The sequence below is a fragment of the Malaclemys terrapin genome, chromosome 18 (genome assembly GCF_027887155.1).
Source record: "Malaclemys terrapin pileata isolate rMalTer1 chromosome 18, rMalTer1.hap1, whole genome shotgun sequence".
In the NCBI taxonomy this organism is placed as follows: domain Eukaryota; kingdom Metazoa; phylum Chordata; order Testudines; family Emydidae; genus Malaclemys; species Malaclemys terrapin.
The window spans coordinates 19,931,196-19,946,224 of record NC_071522.1 but is presented as its reverse complement, the minus strand read 5'-3'; the positions used below and the strand labels follow the sequence as shown (position 1 = coordinate 19,946,224).

Sequence of the window (15,029 nt, the reverse complement as noted above, 5' to 3'; positions counted from 1 at the left end):
TCAAGCCGCAGACCTCAGTCAGAAGGTCTGCGTAGTGCAGTGTGGACGCGTTAGCACGGCTGTGAGAGCTGGGTCCGACAATTCTAAACCCAAGTTTACAATGCAGTGTGAACGCTCAAGTGCGGGCTTGGAAACACTGAGTCCACAAACCTGGGTCCCCCAGCCCTGGGTTTACAATCAGTGTAGACATACCCGTAGAGACTTGCCCAAAATCGCACAGCAAATCTGTGGCAGGCTAAGGAATTAGAGCCAGATCTCCTGAGTCCCAGTCCAGGGCTTTAACCACAAGACTATTCCTCCTCATTTAAGAGTATAAGATCCCAAGAGGGCACGGATAGCTTGCAAGGGGCACAATCTGGCCCCATGTATGTTACACCGACTTAGATTGCTTTGTCTCTAAAACTTCCTTGTCTAGACCTACACCCCCACATTGCTACAGGTAGGGCATGTCTGCACTACAAGCACTAAATCCCGGTGCACCGACGCTGCTGTCATGTAAACACTTGCTACAGGAACAGAAGGAGTTCTTCTTTGCGGTGGGACATACACCCCCTCAAAAGGCAGGTAGCTTGGTCAACAGAAGAATTCTCCAATACAGTGACAACGGCAGCGAAGGAGGCAGTCTGATTTAACTAAGTGTCTCAGAGTGGGGAGGATGTGTAGACTGAGGGGTCTATCCTGCCGCGACAGCCTAGCGTTGTCTGCACTGGGGTTGAGGTCAGCTTAATTGAGTCGCACAGGGGGGTGAATTTTTCACAGCCCTCAGTGACAAATGTAGGTCGACCTATGTTTTAGGTGTAGAACAGGCCTTCATTTACACTCCGTTATTACACAATCCCTCTGAATGTGGCCCAGAGTCTAGCGGAATATAAAGAAAGTGAAGTAGGTGTAAGAAAAGCAACTTCAAAAAGGTGTGACCAGGTGCAAGGTAAAGTAGCTCCCATCCTGCTTAAACTTATACCTCCTCTGGCTCTTCAGCAGGTATATTACACTCTTACTCATCAGGAAGTAGGTGGAAGTAGGATTAAGGGAATCTGATTATGAGTGTAACTTACCTGGCCTTACACAATCCCTCTGGATTTGGCTGCTTCCCCAGGAGTGAGCAGCTCCTGCAGTCCAAAGCTGAGTGGCGTAAAAAAATAGACAAGCAAAATTGCAGATTCGCCCAGAGGCCCCAATGCCATAGCTGGATCTCGGTGCATTGACCATGGCTCCCGTGTGGATCCAGCTGCTAGATTGGGACCTTAAAACAGAGAAGTTGCTTTCCTGGCATGTGTGGGAGGCAGACAACCCACTGACCTTGGCAGCGTGAGGGGGCGGGTGTTTGGAAGGATGGCACAGCCCCTACTTTTCAAGCCTCCCCCTTGACAGCAGGAATGCAAGTGAGCCTCTTTCCCGCCTTTTCATTTTGGAATATACATCATTACCAGCCCCATAACTACCCCCTCACTGCTGACTCCATTCAGCCTGCACCCCACACAAGGGACTTTTTCCTATTACAGTAAACTATTTGCATCAGGAATTCTGAGTCATGAAGCTGAGGTCAGAGACAATGGGGCTTATTTCACTGCAGACGCCCCTGAGCTCCAGCTCTTAACTTTGCATGTGTCCCACAGTTGTATTCCAACATCTGGAGGGGTGTAGGCTCCCATCTGCCCCAGGCTATGACACATCTCAGAGCCCTCTATCTTATCTGGCTGCTGTTACTCATTCCCATGCAACTTCAAGAGACCGTGTCTTCTCTACAAGAACTGGAGTACTTGTGGCACCTTAGAGACTAACAAATTTATTAGAGCATAAGCTTTCGTGGGCTATAACCCACTTCTTCTCTACCTCTTCTCCTGAACCAAGGACGCACCAGCAGAACTTATTTTTTGGCTCAGTGGCTGAACTAAAAACTAAACTAAACAAAAAAATGTTAGTTTCAGGTTGATCCAATGTGAAAAAAATCTGGTTTTTCTGGCACACTGCAAGGGTCAAAAAATGTGATTTGTTTGACCTGAAACGACATGTTTCATTTCATTTTTGAGGGTTATTTATTTTTTAAACTTTTTTTTGTTTTAATGAAACCGAAGTCAAATTTGAAATGAAAAGTTGTTGCCAATAAAAAATTCAAAATGTTGCATTTGGAAACGGTGGAAACAAACCGTTCCCATTTTGGTTTGGGGCGGGGGATTTTTTTTGTTTGTTTTTTTTCCTGACTGAAATAATTTGGCGGATTCAACCCCGATTCTTGACCCGAATCTGCATCGTTCAGCAGAAAAAGTTTCATCTGAAAAATGTCTCCCGGCTCTGCTCGGCAGAGGGGGAAATAGTGGATGAATGGTGGGGAAATACAGGACTCAGCGGGGTAAAACTTGAGCCCCCAAATCAGCAAGTAACCAGGGAAGCTGTGGAGCCCTGCTTCCCAGGGGGCTCAGAGCCCAGGGCTCAGCATGAGGGAGGGGGAACATGGGGTAAAATCCAGAGCCTACTGAAGCCAATGGGAGTTTTGCCGTGGACTTCAGTGGGGCTAGGATTCCCCCCTCGCCTCTGGGCTCACTGGGGTGGGCAGCAGGACAGGGAGCTCTGAGCTCCGGACTCGTCAGCAGGGAAGCATGGAGCCATAAAGCTGTATTACAAAAACTTTGCCATCCACCTCTATCGCTTTGTGCTTCTAGGCCACTTTTTCCTTATCCCCCTTTCCCCTTTCCCCCCAGCCTTGCTGGACCTTCCCTGACCAGACTCCCAGCCAGCTCGTTACATAAGAGGCTGAGGAATTGCTTGTTTGTGTCTTGGCATTTATACAGCCACACACTGAAATGTTGAGAACGCCAAGGCAGGACGACAATGGCAGCGAGCCAGGAGGTGAAAACTGTGCAATGTGCCCAGCACAGCATGGAGAGCGGGTCCCCGATCTAATCAGGGTTCCACACCCCAGTGCAGGGGGCACAGGACCATACGCTGGTGTAGGGGGCGCAGGGCCGTCCCTCAGTGCATGGGGAGCAGATCTTTGCTGGAGCATATAATCCCGCACAGTTGGGTATTGTAGGCCAAGAACTGACAGGGCTCTGTGGTTGATGCACACTAGCAGGGAGTGCCGTGGCATGGGCAAAGCCTGCATTGCTGTGGCCTGCGTTGTACCTATGCTGTGACTAGTGAGAGGATGACAGTTTCCACCAGAGCTGTTAAGCAGGCATGTTTCCCTAGCATGACATTCACTTACCCATGCAATGCAGACTAACTGGGGACTTAACCACAGCAAACAGCCTACAAAGAGTTGGGTAGCAAGTTTCTTACACAGAAGCAAGATCATAGGGTGGGAGGCACGTGGTCTATATCAGGCTCCATCTGGTCCATCCCCTAGAGTCCTATAGAGTCTTTTCTCCAGAGTATTGTCCTGTGGCTCTCAGGGTATGTCTACACAGCAATGTAGGCCCAGGGTTTAAACTCAGACTCAGCCCTAATCCCCCTTCCGTCTACACCCAAATCTCAGGGCTTGGACCCAGGGTACCAAGACCCCATGGGGGTGGAGGGTCCAAGCCTGAATCAAGCCAGGACCCAGGGTTCAATCCCTATTGCACTGTAGTATAGATTCATGCTCTGGGAGTCCTCCAAAAGTATCTCACAATCCCATGGGCTGACTTTCTTTGTCCTCTGGACAGTCAAGTTTAGTGGATAGTCAAGTTTTCCCAAACTGCACCATGAACAAAAGGCCAGAGTGGCCACCTTTTGGGAGGGTGCTAGGAAGTCCGGGAGATGGTTGGCTGGACTTGGGCCTGCATAATGCAATGCAGATGCTGGAGCCCCAGACTGGGACGCAGGGTTCAACAATTCCTAACCTGGGGTTACAAATGAGTGTAGATGCTCCAGTCCTGGGTTAACAAACCCAGGGTTTGCTAACTTGAGATCTACTAACCCTGGGCTTACACTGCAGTGTAGACACCTTGAGATACCCTGGTGATGAGTCTGGCTCTTTATCATTCAAATCAATGGGAATGTTGTCTTTGACTTCAATGGGTGCATAAACATCTGGATAGAGGGATAGATTTGACCAGTCTAATTTTAGATGCATCATTCAGTCCTTTCTATCCCAGCCATTGGTGGCTTCCCGTTTCTCCCTTGGATAGTTTATTCTCTCTTCCTCAGCCTCTTATATAACGAGCTGGCTGGGAGTCTGGTCAGGGAAGGTCTCTTGTAAGATGGCCTATTGTGCATCTTCACTAATTATTTATCATCGTCATCACAGCCGCCACTAGCACATCCCATTCCGAGGAGCTTCTGGTTCAGGAAAGCAGCTGATCTGCCCAGACAAACAGCATGGAAACACAAAGCAAACAGCTACACCCCATGTGAAAGGGGGACTGCCAGGGAGAAGCTGGCATGAGCGACTGAGTCAGACTAGAGTTTGCTCTTGATCTTTGTTTAAAATACCCATTGACATCCAGGTGAGATTATAGGGCATACACTGTAGTCACATAATATACAGGGGACAGTTTCGACTGCCTGTATCCTGAAGGCAAACTCAGACTAAAGGGCTTTTGGCCTCCGCAGCTTCGTTTCCTCCAGCTGCATGGCAGGGATGTTTACCCTGCTTCAGTAACGTCCCAGAACAATGCCCAGAGATGGCTCTAACCCTGTCACTGAAGAGCTGGCCCTGCCCATCCACCCTCTACATATGGCAGCCTGACACATCACCGGTGCTAGCAAGGACAGTTGCTTTGCGTAGCCTTATCAGTCCAGCAGGTGCAGGCTGGCTTAGGGGATGCACCAGGCAATAGGCAATTATTGACAATGGAGATGGGCCAACCCGCCAGCCCCAGCCCAATCAAACTCAGATGAAGGTCAAATCCAGATTTCAAAGCTGTCTCCTATCTGTAGAATAGGCCAAACCAAGCCTCTGGATTTAAACGCCGTGAACTCTGGGGAACGGCAGCTCTGGTTTGGCTCTAAATGGGGCATATTGTATGACACAGGCTGCAGCCCTTCTGTTATACAGTGTGACTTCAAAAGGATCGGGGCGTGGAGAGGAGGCTAAAACGCTTGTCTTGTCTAGCTTGGCAAAGCGGAGGCCGTGAGGTGATCTGATTGTTCTCTATGAATACCTGGTGGGGAGGGCAAACACCAGGATGGAGAAGAGCTATTGAAGCTATTGGACAATGGAAACAGGGATACACTGGCCCTGAATACATTTAGGGTGGAAATGAAAAGATTTCTAACCACCAGTGGCAGGAGATTCTGAAACAGGCTTCCGGTAGGAGCTGGGGGAAGCAAACAGCTTAACTAGCCTTAAGATGGAGCATGGTAAATTGATGAATGGGATTGCATGACGGGGCTGCCTGGGCTAGCAGAAGGTCCCTTCTAGTCCTATGCTCCTAAGATAAGGCTGGAGGGGGGGAGGAAAATGAGAAGAGCCAATTTGCTGCATGACCCCAGCCTGCAAAGCAACCAGCCAAAGTGAGCTGGGCTCTGCCCTGCAGGTGCCATTATCCAGCATGTCCTGCACTCACTGGTAGGGCTGGTTCTAGGGTGGGTGAGCGGGGCCGCTTCCCTGGGTGCCAACTTCTAGGGGGTGCCATGCCACTCGGCTTTTTTTGCTCCTCTCTGATTGGCCAGCTGGTCCACTCGAGGGGTGGGGAGGGGCATGTGCACTGAAAACGTTTTCCGCCCTGGCTGGCAAAACACTGAGGGCTTCTATTGTTCACAGGCCTTTCCTCGTGCGCAAGAGAGGCAGCATGATACGAAGATCTACTACAGTGTTTCCCAAGTTGGTGACCCTTTATTTGAAATCAAAATGTTTCACGCCCCTCCCCCTCCCATTTACTATATGAGTAAAAAAAATGCACCAACGATAATAACGCTAAGCGGGTATCACTTATTTGTGCCTGTGTTCCGAGAGACTGAAGGGTCTCTAAAAGGTCAGGGTGGGCAGGGAGGCGAGTGCAGAGCAACGTTTTCTTTTCTTTAGATTGTAATAAAATGTTCAGTGCTTCACGATCTCCTGCCCCGATTGTCTTTTGTGACCAGCTCCCCCACAGGGGTCGTGTCCCACTGGTTGAGAAACACTAGTCTAAGCAGGGGACTGGCAGCCAGGGGCTTCTGAGTTCTAGTCTTGGCCCCGCTACTGACTCTCTCTGTGACCTTTGTCAAGTCAGTTGACCTCTTTCTACAGTCACAGTACTAGCACTTCACAGTTAGGCCCAATAGTTTCTGCAGAATTTAAGCTTCTGTTTTAAACCAAATACGCTTCTGGCTTAGCATTCCCATTTGAGGTGGCAGATCAACACTCTGCCATGTGGCAAAGGTGTGACTCATTTCAGGATTGCTCAAGCTGTCTGGGTGAATCACTACCACCTGCTTACAGTAGGAGGGAGCCCTGTCTGCGTTCACCAGGGGAATCTCCCCAGCCACTGGCTGATGGCAATACAGGCCCTTCGTTCCAGGCTCTGCGAGCCCCCCACTTTCCCCCCGCAGGCTAACAATTTAGAGTCTGCATTTTGTTACACTCAAGTGCCAGTGCCTTGTCTTCTGGACACCCGCCGTTTACACTGATCTGCTGCCTCCGTGAAAGGAGTGCACCCCAGCTCACTGATTTCATCTCATTCCAATGTGCTTGTTAGCACACGATGCTTCGGTTTATGGTAAAACCAAACTGAAGTTCATTGAACAGAGCTTGTGATAAAGAATCAAATAAAAGCAAGTAGTAGGATTTGGAAACACCAGAAAACATAAGATGCAATCCATAGTCTAGACTTATTAACAGGTTACTTTCCCGGCTAATAATGTATTCCTCATTATTGCTTGCCGCACTAATCCAGTCCAATGAGCGGGGATCTGCTTTTCATAAGACATCCCCGCTGGCAAAGGATGTCCTCCTGTAATGGATCACAAGTTGGGCCCTCTTCAGAGCACCCTCCCAGGCTTCCTTTGTCTTTGTGGATGTTCAAGTCTCCACCCAGCCCAGACAGTAAACAAGGGGCTGTCTCCATGATGTCCATTGTTCCCAACACTGATTGAAGTAGTCTTGAGACCGCCCCTCACTTCAGATGACAAGAAGTCTGAGGGCAACAGTTTTGCAACCTAACATTCTATCATTTTACATACGTTATCTGCTCTTTCCCATAAAACATCTCGCAACACCCATGACAATCAGCTAGTTTTTAGCTCTCAGCAGAGACACCACACAATCCCTTTCCGTGTAATATCGAGAAGACATCCGGACGCAGGTGTTACCCCCAATCGGGGATATTGCAGATTATGTATTCCTTATGCCACCCAATTTTAAACCAAACTTTGCACCCTCGATAATCTGTACGTTATTACCTGATAACCAGAAACTTCTATGCTTAAACTCTGTACCGTTCACTTTTTTTTTTAACATCATCTTAATAAAATTTTTATACCCACTTAGGCATGTTTTGGGCACGTCTGCGTCACAGAAGGGTACTTTGTTGGTGCTAACGGTACAATTGCTGTGAATGTGAAGTGGTTGGGGTCATCCAGGAGGAATGATAAGGTATTTGCACCCGGCTTGGGCGTGGCTCCGGCATGTTGGTGTGACTGATTAAACATTATTATTACTACAGGTGGAGCTGGTAGATGTGGAATAATAGTATGTGAGCATGAGCACGTAGTTAAAAACTGTATCATAATGCAGACACACCAGGGGTCAAAATTAAGGTTGCACAGGCAACTTTGGGGTGCTTGACTTTGCACCTTAACATTCTTTTAACACCTTTTTTTTTGGTAGGTAATTTATCGTTTATACTGCAGTACCGGCCAGACACCCCAGTAAAGATCAGGGTCCCGTTGTGCTACACAGCTATGGCTGTACCCCTGGCATCTCGTTCTGTGTCATATGCTGGGGGAATACGATGCTGCAATAGCTCTGGGGAGAGGTGTGATGCTTTTATTGGCCAGTTGTGCTATTGTTTATATAAGGAATATATTCGTTCATGGAACTAACGACTATCATTGCTTTCATGCCCAGCTGCTTTTGTCACAGGTAGATTGACCAGATATCAAGTGTGAAAAATCGGGACGGGATAGGGAGTAATACATAAGACACAGCCCCAAATATCGGGACTGTCCCTATAAAATCGGGACATCTGGTCACTCTAGTCAAAGGAGCTCTTTACCCGTGATATATATTAAAGCAGACCTAACAGAGTGGTTTTCAACCTTTTTTCATTGGTGGACCCTGGAAAAATGTTGAATGGAAGTCCCTTTGGAAATCTTAGACATAGTCTGCGGACCCCCAGGGGTCCGTAGGTCACAGGTTGAAAACCACTGGTCTAACAAAAACGCCAGGAGGAGCAGTTGCCACCATTATGGAGGAATTAACTCTTTTGCTCCCAGGCTCTCAAGAAGTGACCTGCTGTGGTGCGTACACCTCTACCCCGATATAACGCGACCCGATATAACACGAATTCGGATATAACGTGGTAAAGCAGTGGGGAGCCCCGGGCCCTTTAAAACGCCACCTGAGCCTCGCTGCTTTACCGCGTTATATCTGAATTCGTGTGGAGCCCCGGGCCCTTTAAATCCCCGCTGCCGGAGCTCCGGCGGTGATTTAAAGGGCCCGGGAGTCCCCGCAGCGGCTGGAACACCAGGCCCTTTAAATCACCGCCGGGGAAGCCAGTCCAGTCTGGCACGACATACCGGCTCTTGCCGGTACACCATACCGGCCTGAACCAGATATAACGCGGTCTCACCTATGAGATGGTGAGATTTTTTGGCTCCCGAGGACCGCGTTATATCCGGGTAGGGGTGTACTTGAAGTATAGACTGATGAGGAGGCAGAGGGGAAAGTGTCTTTTGCCTCGTGTACCACACCTGGATCGGTGCATGAGGCAAAAGGGTTCTTGGCCCTGCGCTAGGCAACATTTCTGTTAATGACCTGGAAGCAAACAGAAAATCATCACTGATAAAGTTTGCAGACGACACAAACATCGCGGGGAGGGGTAAGTAATGAAGAAGACTGGTCACTGGTACTGAGCAATCTGGATTGCTTGGCAAGCGGGGCCCAAGCACACAATATGCATTTGAATATGGCTAACTGTAAAAGATCTGTTCCAGGAATTATTTTAGGGAAGTTCTCTGGTCTGTGTCATGTAGGGTTACCATATGTCCGTTTTTTTCCGGACATGTCCGGCTTTTTGGTAATCAAACCCCTGTCCGGGGGGAATTTCCAAAAAGCCGAACATGTCCGGGGAAAAATACTCCCTGGCTTACCTTAGAGCGGGCGCCGGGGGCTGCTGTGCTCCCTGACTCCTGGGCTCTGTAAGAGCCTAGCGCTACCGGCTTCGGGCAGCCCCCAAGCCTCTGGACCCTGCGCCCCCGGCCGGACACTTCCCCTCCTGGGCTCTGGGGGCACAGGGTCCGGAGGTATGGGGGCTGCCCGAAGTCGGTAGCGCTCGGGCAGCTCGGCGCTTACAGAGCCCAGGAGTTCAGGGAGCACAGCAGCCACTGGAGCCTGGGAGGGGAAGTGCCCGGCTGGGGGCACAGGGTCCGGAGGCACGGGGGCTGCCCGAAGCCCGAGCGCTACTGGCTTCACGGTTTGCCGGGCAGCCTCCAGACCCTGCGCCCCCGGCTGGGTGCTTCCCCTCCCGGGCTCCAGCTGTGCTGGGAAGCACCGGCCGGGGGCACAGGGTCTGGGGGCTGCCCGGCAAACCGTGAAGCCGGTAGCGCTCGGGCAGCCCTTTTCGCGTGGCCAGGAGGGAGGAGGAGGAATGCGGGGCGCTCAGGGGAGGGGGTGGAGTTAGGGCGGGGACTTTGGAGAAGGGGCGGAGTTGGAGCGGGGAAGGGGCAGAGTTGGGGCGGGGGCGGGGTTGGGAAAGGGGCATGGCCAGGGCCCCATGGAGTGTCCTCTTTTTTTTATTTTTTAAATATGGTAACCCTAGTGTTATGCAGGAGGTCAGACTAGATGATCACAATGGTCCTTTCCGGCCTGGGAATCCAGGCAGAAGGAGATGGCCACGCTGCTCAGTGCCCTGGTTACATCCTGTCTGGCTGCCCCAGCAGTGCTCCTGAATGACTGAGGTGTGCAGGTAGCGCTCCTGCCGTGGAGTTGAATCCCTCTATGTGCACTTTAATGCTCTGTTGATTTCCGTGAAATACTGAGGAATGAGGGCAGCCCAGCAGGTGTGGTAGTGGGCCAGCAGTGAAAAAGTTAATTGTGTAACCAGCTGTCATTTAGATGAGAACACCGGCCTCTTCCACAGAAACGTGCAGATTCCACACCGTAGCATATGGACAGGAAAGTACAGAGCGTCCCTAGGACATTTCCCACTAACTATGAATTATCACATTTCGGATTCTAAGGGGCTGGGCCATGGAGCAGAGGCAGAGCCCCCGCAACTGGGTTTAGCATAACCCCTCCTCCCTGCCATCTCCGCCCTTTCCACATCTGACTTTCCCTTCAACTTAAACCACGCAGGGTCAGCCCTGGAGATAAAAAGGAAATCGGAGGGTACGTCCCTGCAGGCAGCTCTTCCTTTTGCAGATACAGTCAACTCTCTAGCAGAACTAAAGAGCCCCAAACCTTCTTAGTCGGCTTTATGTGGACTACGGACCCCAGAAAAGGACCCTGCCTGTGGACGTGTGAATGCAGCAGGCTTTTCCACCTCAGGCAACATCATATGATACCAACTGGATGGTAAAAATCAACCGATCAAAATAATCAAAGAACCAGGACAAGAAAAGAGCCAAAGCTGGTGCTATTGGGCAGATCTACCTTTGAGAAGGTTGGTGGTCTTAGTTCCTACCTGCTGCATTCACTTTGACTAGTACCCTCAGTTGTTGTGCCTGTATAACTCGCAGTTAGGGGGGTGATTTTTACTGGTACAACTCCTTGTGTTCACACAGTTATATGGGTGTAAAGGTGTGTAATGGATAGAGCACTAGACTGGGACTCAGGAGACCTAGATTCTAGTCCTGGTTTTGTCCTGCTGGGTGACCTTGGGCAAGTCACGTCACCGTCATGTGCCTCAGTTTCTCCATCTGTAAAATGGGGATAATGATACTGACCTCTTTGTAAAGTACTTTGAGATCTATGGATGAAAACTTCTATGTAAGAGCTAAGTATCCATATAGCTCATTCCTCTTCTATACTATATGAGTATAAACACTTTTTATACTAGTATAACTTGGTCCAGGCTAGGGGGCTTTTACTTCTTTAACTATACCACTTAAAGCAGTACAACTTTTGCTTGAGGACAAGCCCAGGAAATCTTTATAGCATGTGTGACTGGTCTGGCTTCTGATCTGGCGGTCACCGGTTTGCTCTTGAATGAATATTGATTGTGTAACAGAGGCAAGGGGCCTAAGTCACCACTGTTACTTCACTTTTATGATGAGGTAACTGCTGAAATCACTAGTTGGATTTACACCAATGTAAAGATGGAGGATTGCAGTGGGGAATCAGACACAGGAAATCCAAGGAATTGTCTGAACAGTAACTGGAACCAAAGTAAGAGTGCTCTACTTTGATATAACTTACATAATTAAAAATCAGCTTAAAATTATATATAAATCAGACATTCTTATTTTTAAATGTGTCCTCACACACACTTGCACTGAAGATGCGAATTACAACCCATTTAGTTATTTTGGTTTTAGTTACCTTGTAGACAAGCCCCAAGACCAAAATCTGACGGTATTAAAATAGGTTTTCCTTCAGCGTTAGATAGTGAATTATCTTTCCAGGAACAACAGTTTTTTAAATTAAATTTAAGAGCATGTAACATTGATATTAAGTGACTCACCCATGGCTTTTTCTTAGGAAAGATGCTCTCGCAGAAAATCTTTTAGTCACCAACTCTGCCACAGCTTCCCTGTTTGACATTGGGCAAGTCATTTAGGCCATGCGTACACCGTAGCCGCTACAACAGCACAGTGTACACTTTCTACATCGACAGTAGAGGTTTTTCCATCAATGTAGTTAATCCACTTCTCTGAGAGGCGGTAGCTAGGTTGATCTTCTGTCAACCTAGTTGCATCTGTACCAGGGTTAGTCGCCCTGTGTTGTTGAGGGTACGAAGTTTTTCATCACCCTGTGCGACGTAGCTAGGTTGATCTAATCGTTAAGTGTCGACCCGACCTTAGGCTCATGTCTTCAAAGGTATTCAGGTGCCTAACGCTTATTGATTTAAAATACCTGTGAGGATCTGAGCTTTAATTTCTCCATGCCTCAGTGCCCAGCTGTAAAATGGGGATAATACTTTGTCTTGTCTAGATAGACTGTAAACCCTCTGGGGCAGTGACTGTCTCTTGTACAGCTTCTAGTCCCATGGGGCCCCAGCACCCCCATCCTTCCCCACCCCTCAACTGGGCCTTGCATCCTGAGCCCCCAGCAACCCTCGCCCTGCCCCCCAACTGGCCCTACACCCCCAAAATCCCCCATCTTCCCCCTGCCCCCCAACTGGCCCTACACCCCCAAATACCCCATCTTCCCCTGCCCTCAACTGGCCCTACACCCCAAATCCCCCATCTTCCCGCTGCCCCCCAACTGGTCCTACACCCCCAAATCCCCCATCTTCCCGCTGCCCCCCAACTGGTCCTACACCCCCAAATCCCCCATCTTCCCGCTGCCCCCCAACTGGTCCTACACCCCCAAATCCCCCATCTTCCCGCTGCCCCCCAACTGGTCCTACACCCCCAAATCCCCCATCTTCCCGCTGCCCCCCAACTGGTCCTACACCCCCAAATACCCCATCTTCCCGCTGCCCCCCAACTGGCCCTACACCCCAAATCCCCCATCTTCCCGCTGCCCCTCAACTGGCCCTACACCCCAAATCCCCCATCTTCCCGCTGCCCCTCAACTGGCCCTACACCCCAAATCCCCCATCTTCCCCTGCCCCCCAACTGGCCCTACACCCCCAAATCCCCCATCTTCCCCTGCCCCCCAACTGGCCCTACACCCCAAATCCCCCATCTTCCCGCTGCCCCCCAACTGGTCCTACACCCCAAATACCCCATCTTCCCTCTGCCCCCCAACTGGTCCTACACCCCAACCCCCCATCTTCCCGCTGCCCCCCACCGGGCCTCCCTGGGCGGCGCTGTCACTTTAACACCCCCCCCCCCCCCCCGCCTCACGCCGGCGCTCGCGCGGACTGTACCAAGTGGAGCCGCGGGGGGAGGGGTGTCAGCGCCGCTCACCGCTCCGGGAGGCGGCCGGGGGGCTCCTCAGGGGAGCTCCGGGGGGCGCCGAGGTCGCGGCCGCTCCGAGGTCCGGACGGCGGCGGCGCAGGAGGCCCCGGCGGCGGGGCCAGGCCCTCGGCCCCCGTCCCCCGTGCCGAGGTGGTAGGTGCCGCCGGACGTGCCGGCCCGGCTGTCCTGGGCCCAGCTGCAGCCGCTGAGGAGGAGCCGCAAGGTGGGTGCGGGGGCGTCTGGTGGGTGAGAGCGGGGGGGGGGGGGAGCCGGGACTCCTGGGTCCTCTCTCCGCTGGGGGGGGGGTCTGCTGGGTGAGAGCGGGGGGTGGGAGCCAGGACTCCTGGGTCCTTTCCCCGCGGGGGGGGCGGGGAGCTAGGACTCCTGGGTCCTCTCCCCGCTGGGGGGGGGTCTATTGGGTGAGAGCGGGGGGTGGGAGCCAGGACTCCTGGGTCCTTTCCCCGCGGGGGGGGTCTGTTGGGTGAGAGCAGCGGGGCTGGGAGCCAGGACTCCTGGGTTCTTTCCCCAGTGCTGGGGGGGGGTGTCTAGTGGGGTACATAGTGGGGCTGGAAGCCAGGACTCCCCGGGTTCTCTCCCTGCTCAGGGAGGGGAGTATGTGTGTGGGGTCCAGTGGGTTAGAGCGGTGGGCAGGGGATTGGGAGCCAGGACTCCTGGGTTCTTTCCCCGCCATTGGGTGGGGAGTGGGGTCTAGTGGATTCAAGCAGGGGAGTGAGAACTCCTGGGTTCTGTTTCTGGCTCTGGTGGGTTTGAGCCAGGGGATTAGGACTCTGGATTCTGTCCCTGGCTGTCTGAATGCTGACCGACGTCTCTTAGAGCTGTGTGGCTCCTGGTGCTGGCTAGCCAGGTCTGCCATGTGCCCCACAGAAGAGTTGGGTGAAACTCTTCAGATGAATAGTTCATTTGTTGGAATGTGCCGGTTTTAATTGACCTGAAACTATTGGCAAATTTGACAGGAGTCTGTCAAAAATGCAGTTTGGTCAGAAGAAGAAAGGCAGGCTAGAGTCACAAAACTGGGGAGGAGGTAATAGGGGGTAGTGCCACTGCCCACCTTCTATTGCGGGGGTTAGGACCTGCACCTGGGATGTGGGGACCCAGGTTCAGATCCCCATTCTGGAGCAGGGATTTGAGTCCACGTTTCTTCTCTCCCAGGTGAATGCCCTAGCCACAAAGCTATAGGCTATGCAGGGGTTGACAACCTTTCAGAAGTGGTGTGCCGAGTCTTCATTTATTCACTCTGATTTAAGGTTTCACGTGCCAGTCATACATTTTAACGTTTTTAGAAGGTCTCTTTCTATAAGTCTATAATATATAACTAAGCTATTGTTGTATGTAAAGTAAATAAGGTTTTTAAAAATGTTTAAGAAGCTTCATTTAAAATTAACTTAAAATGCAGAGCCCCCCCCCAGACCAGGCCAGGATCCGGGCAGTTTGAGTGCCACTGAAAATCAGCTCGCATGCCACCTTTGGCACACCTGCCATGGGTTGCCTCACCCTGGGCTATGCCTTTCTCAGTCTCACCCATTGAAGCTGTTCTACTTTGTGTACATAACTAAGTATTCAATGGCACAAGGACTGGAACCACAGGAGAGCTGGAGAAGACCTCCCCCAGAATACCCTATAGCCTGATGGTAGGCTCTGCAGTCCAGTGATGTCTGTTTCCGTCCAGCTCCTGTGCTGGGGTAGAGCTCTGACTTGGCTACTCAAACTCCTGTGTTATCTCCGCAGCTGTTTTTCTTGCCATGTAGGCCGCTTGGCCCTGGAAATCTTTTTCCATCTTTCAAATATCTGTAGCCAAAGGGACATCGCTAGGAGTAGTGGAGTGAAGTTTTTAAAACAAAACAAAACAAAAAAGTAGGTTGAATAGACTGAAGAACAATCTC

The 15,029-nt window shown here is 51.0% G+C and overlaps 1 protein-coding gene and 1 long non-coding RNA gene across 8 annotated transcripts in view; one reads left to right on the top strand and one right to left on the bottom strand.

Annotated features, from left to right (window-relative positions):
* LOC128825554 (uncharacterized) overlaps nucleotides 1–12,221 on the bottom strand; it is a 42,338-nt gene extending 30,117 nt beyond the window's left edge. For all 3 annotated transcript variants that reach the window (XR_008442688.1, XR_008442689.1, XR_008442690.1), the window contains exon 1: nucleotides 11,745–12,221. This is a non-coding gene — a long non-coding RNA (uncharacterized LOC128825554). The remainder of the gene's footprint in view (nucleotides 1–11,744) is intronic.
* LOC128825553 (NADPH--cytochrome P450 reductase) overlaps nucleotides 10,387–15,029 on the top strand; it is a 59,210-nt gene continuing 54,567 nt past the window's right edge. For 3 of the 5 annotated variants that reach the window (XM_054008150.1, XM_054008151.1, XM_054008146.1), the window contains exon 1: nucleotides 13,190–13,351. The gene's annotated coding sequence lies outside the window, so the exon portion shown is untranslated. Of the gene's footprint in view, nucleotides 10,725–13,189; nucleotides 13,352–15,029 lie in introns of those variants that run through there. The other 2 variants (XM_054008148.1, XM_054008147.1) reach the window with 1 other exon arrangement.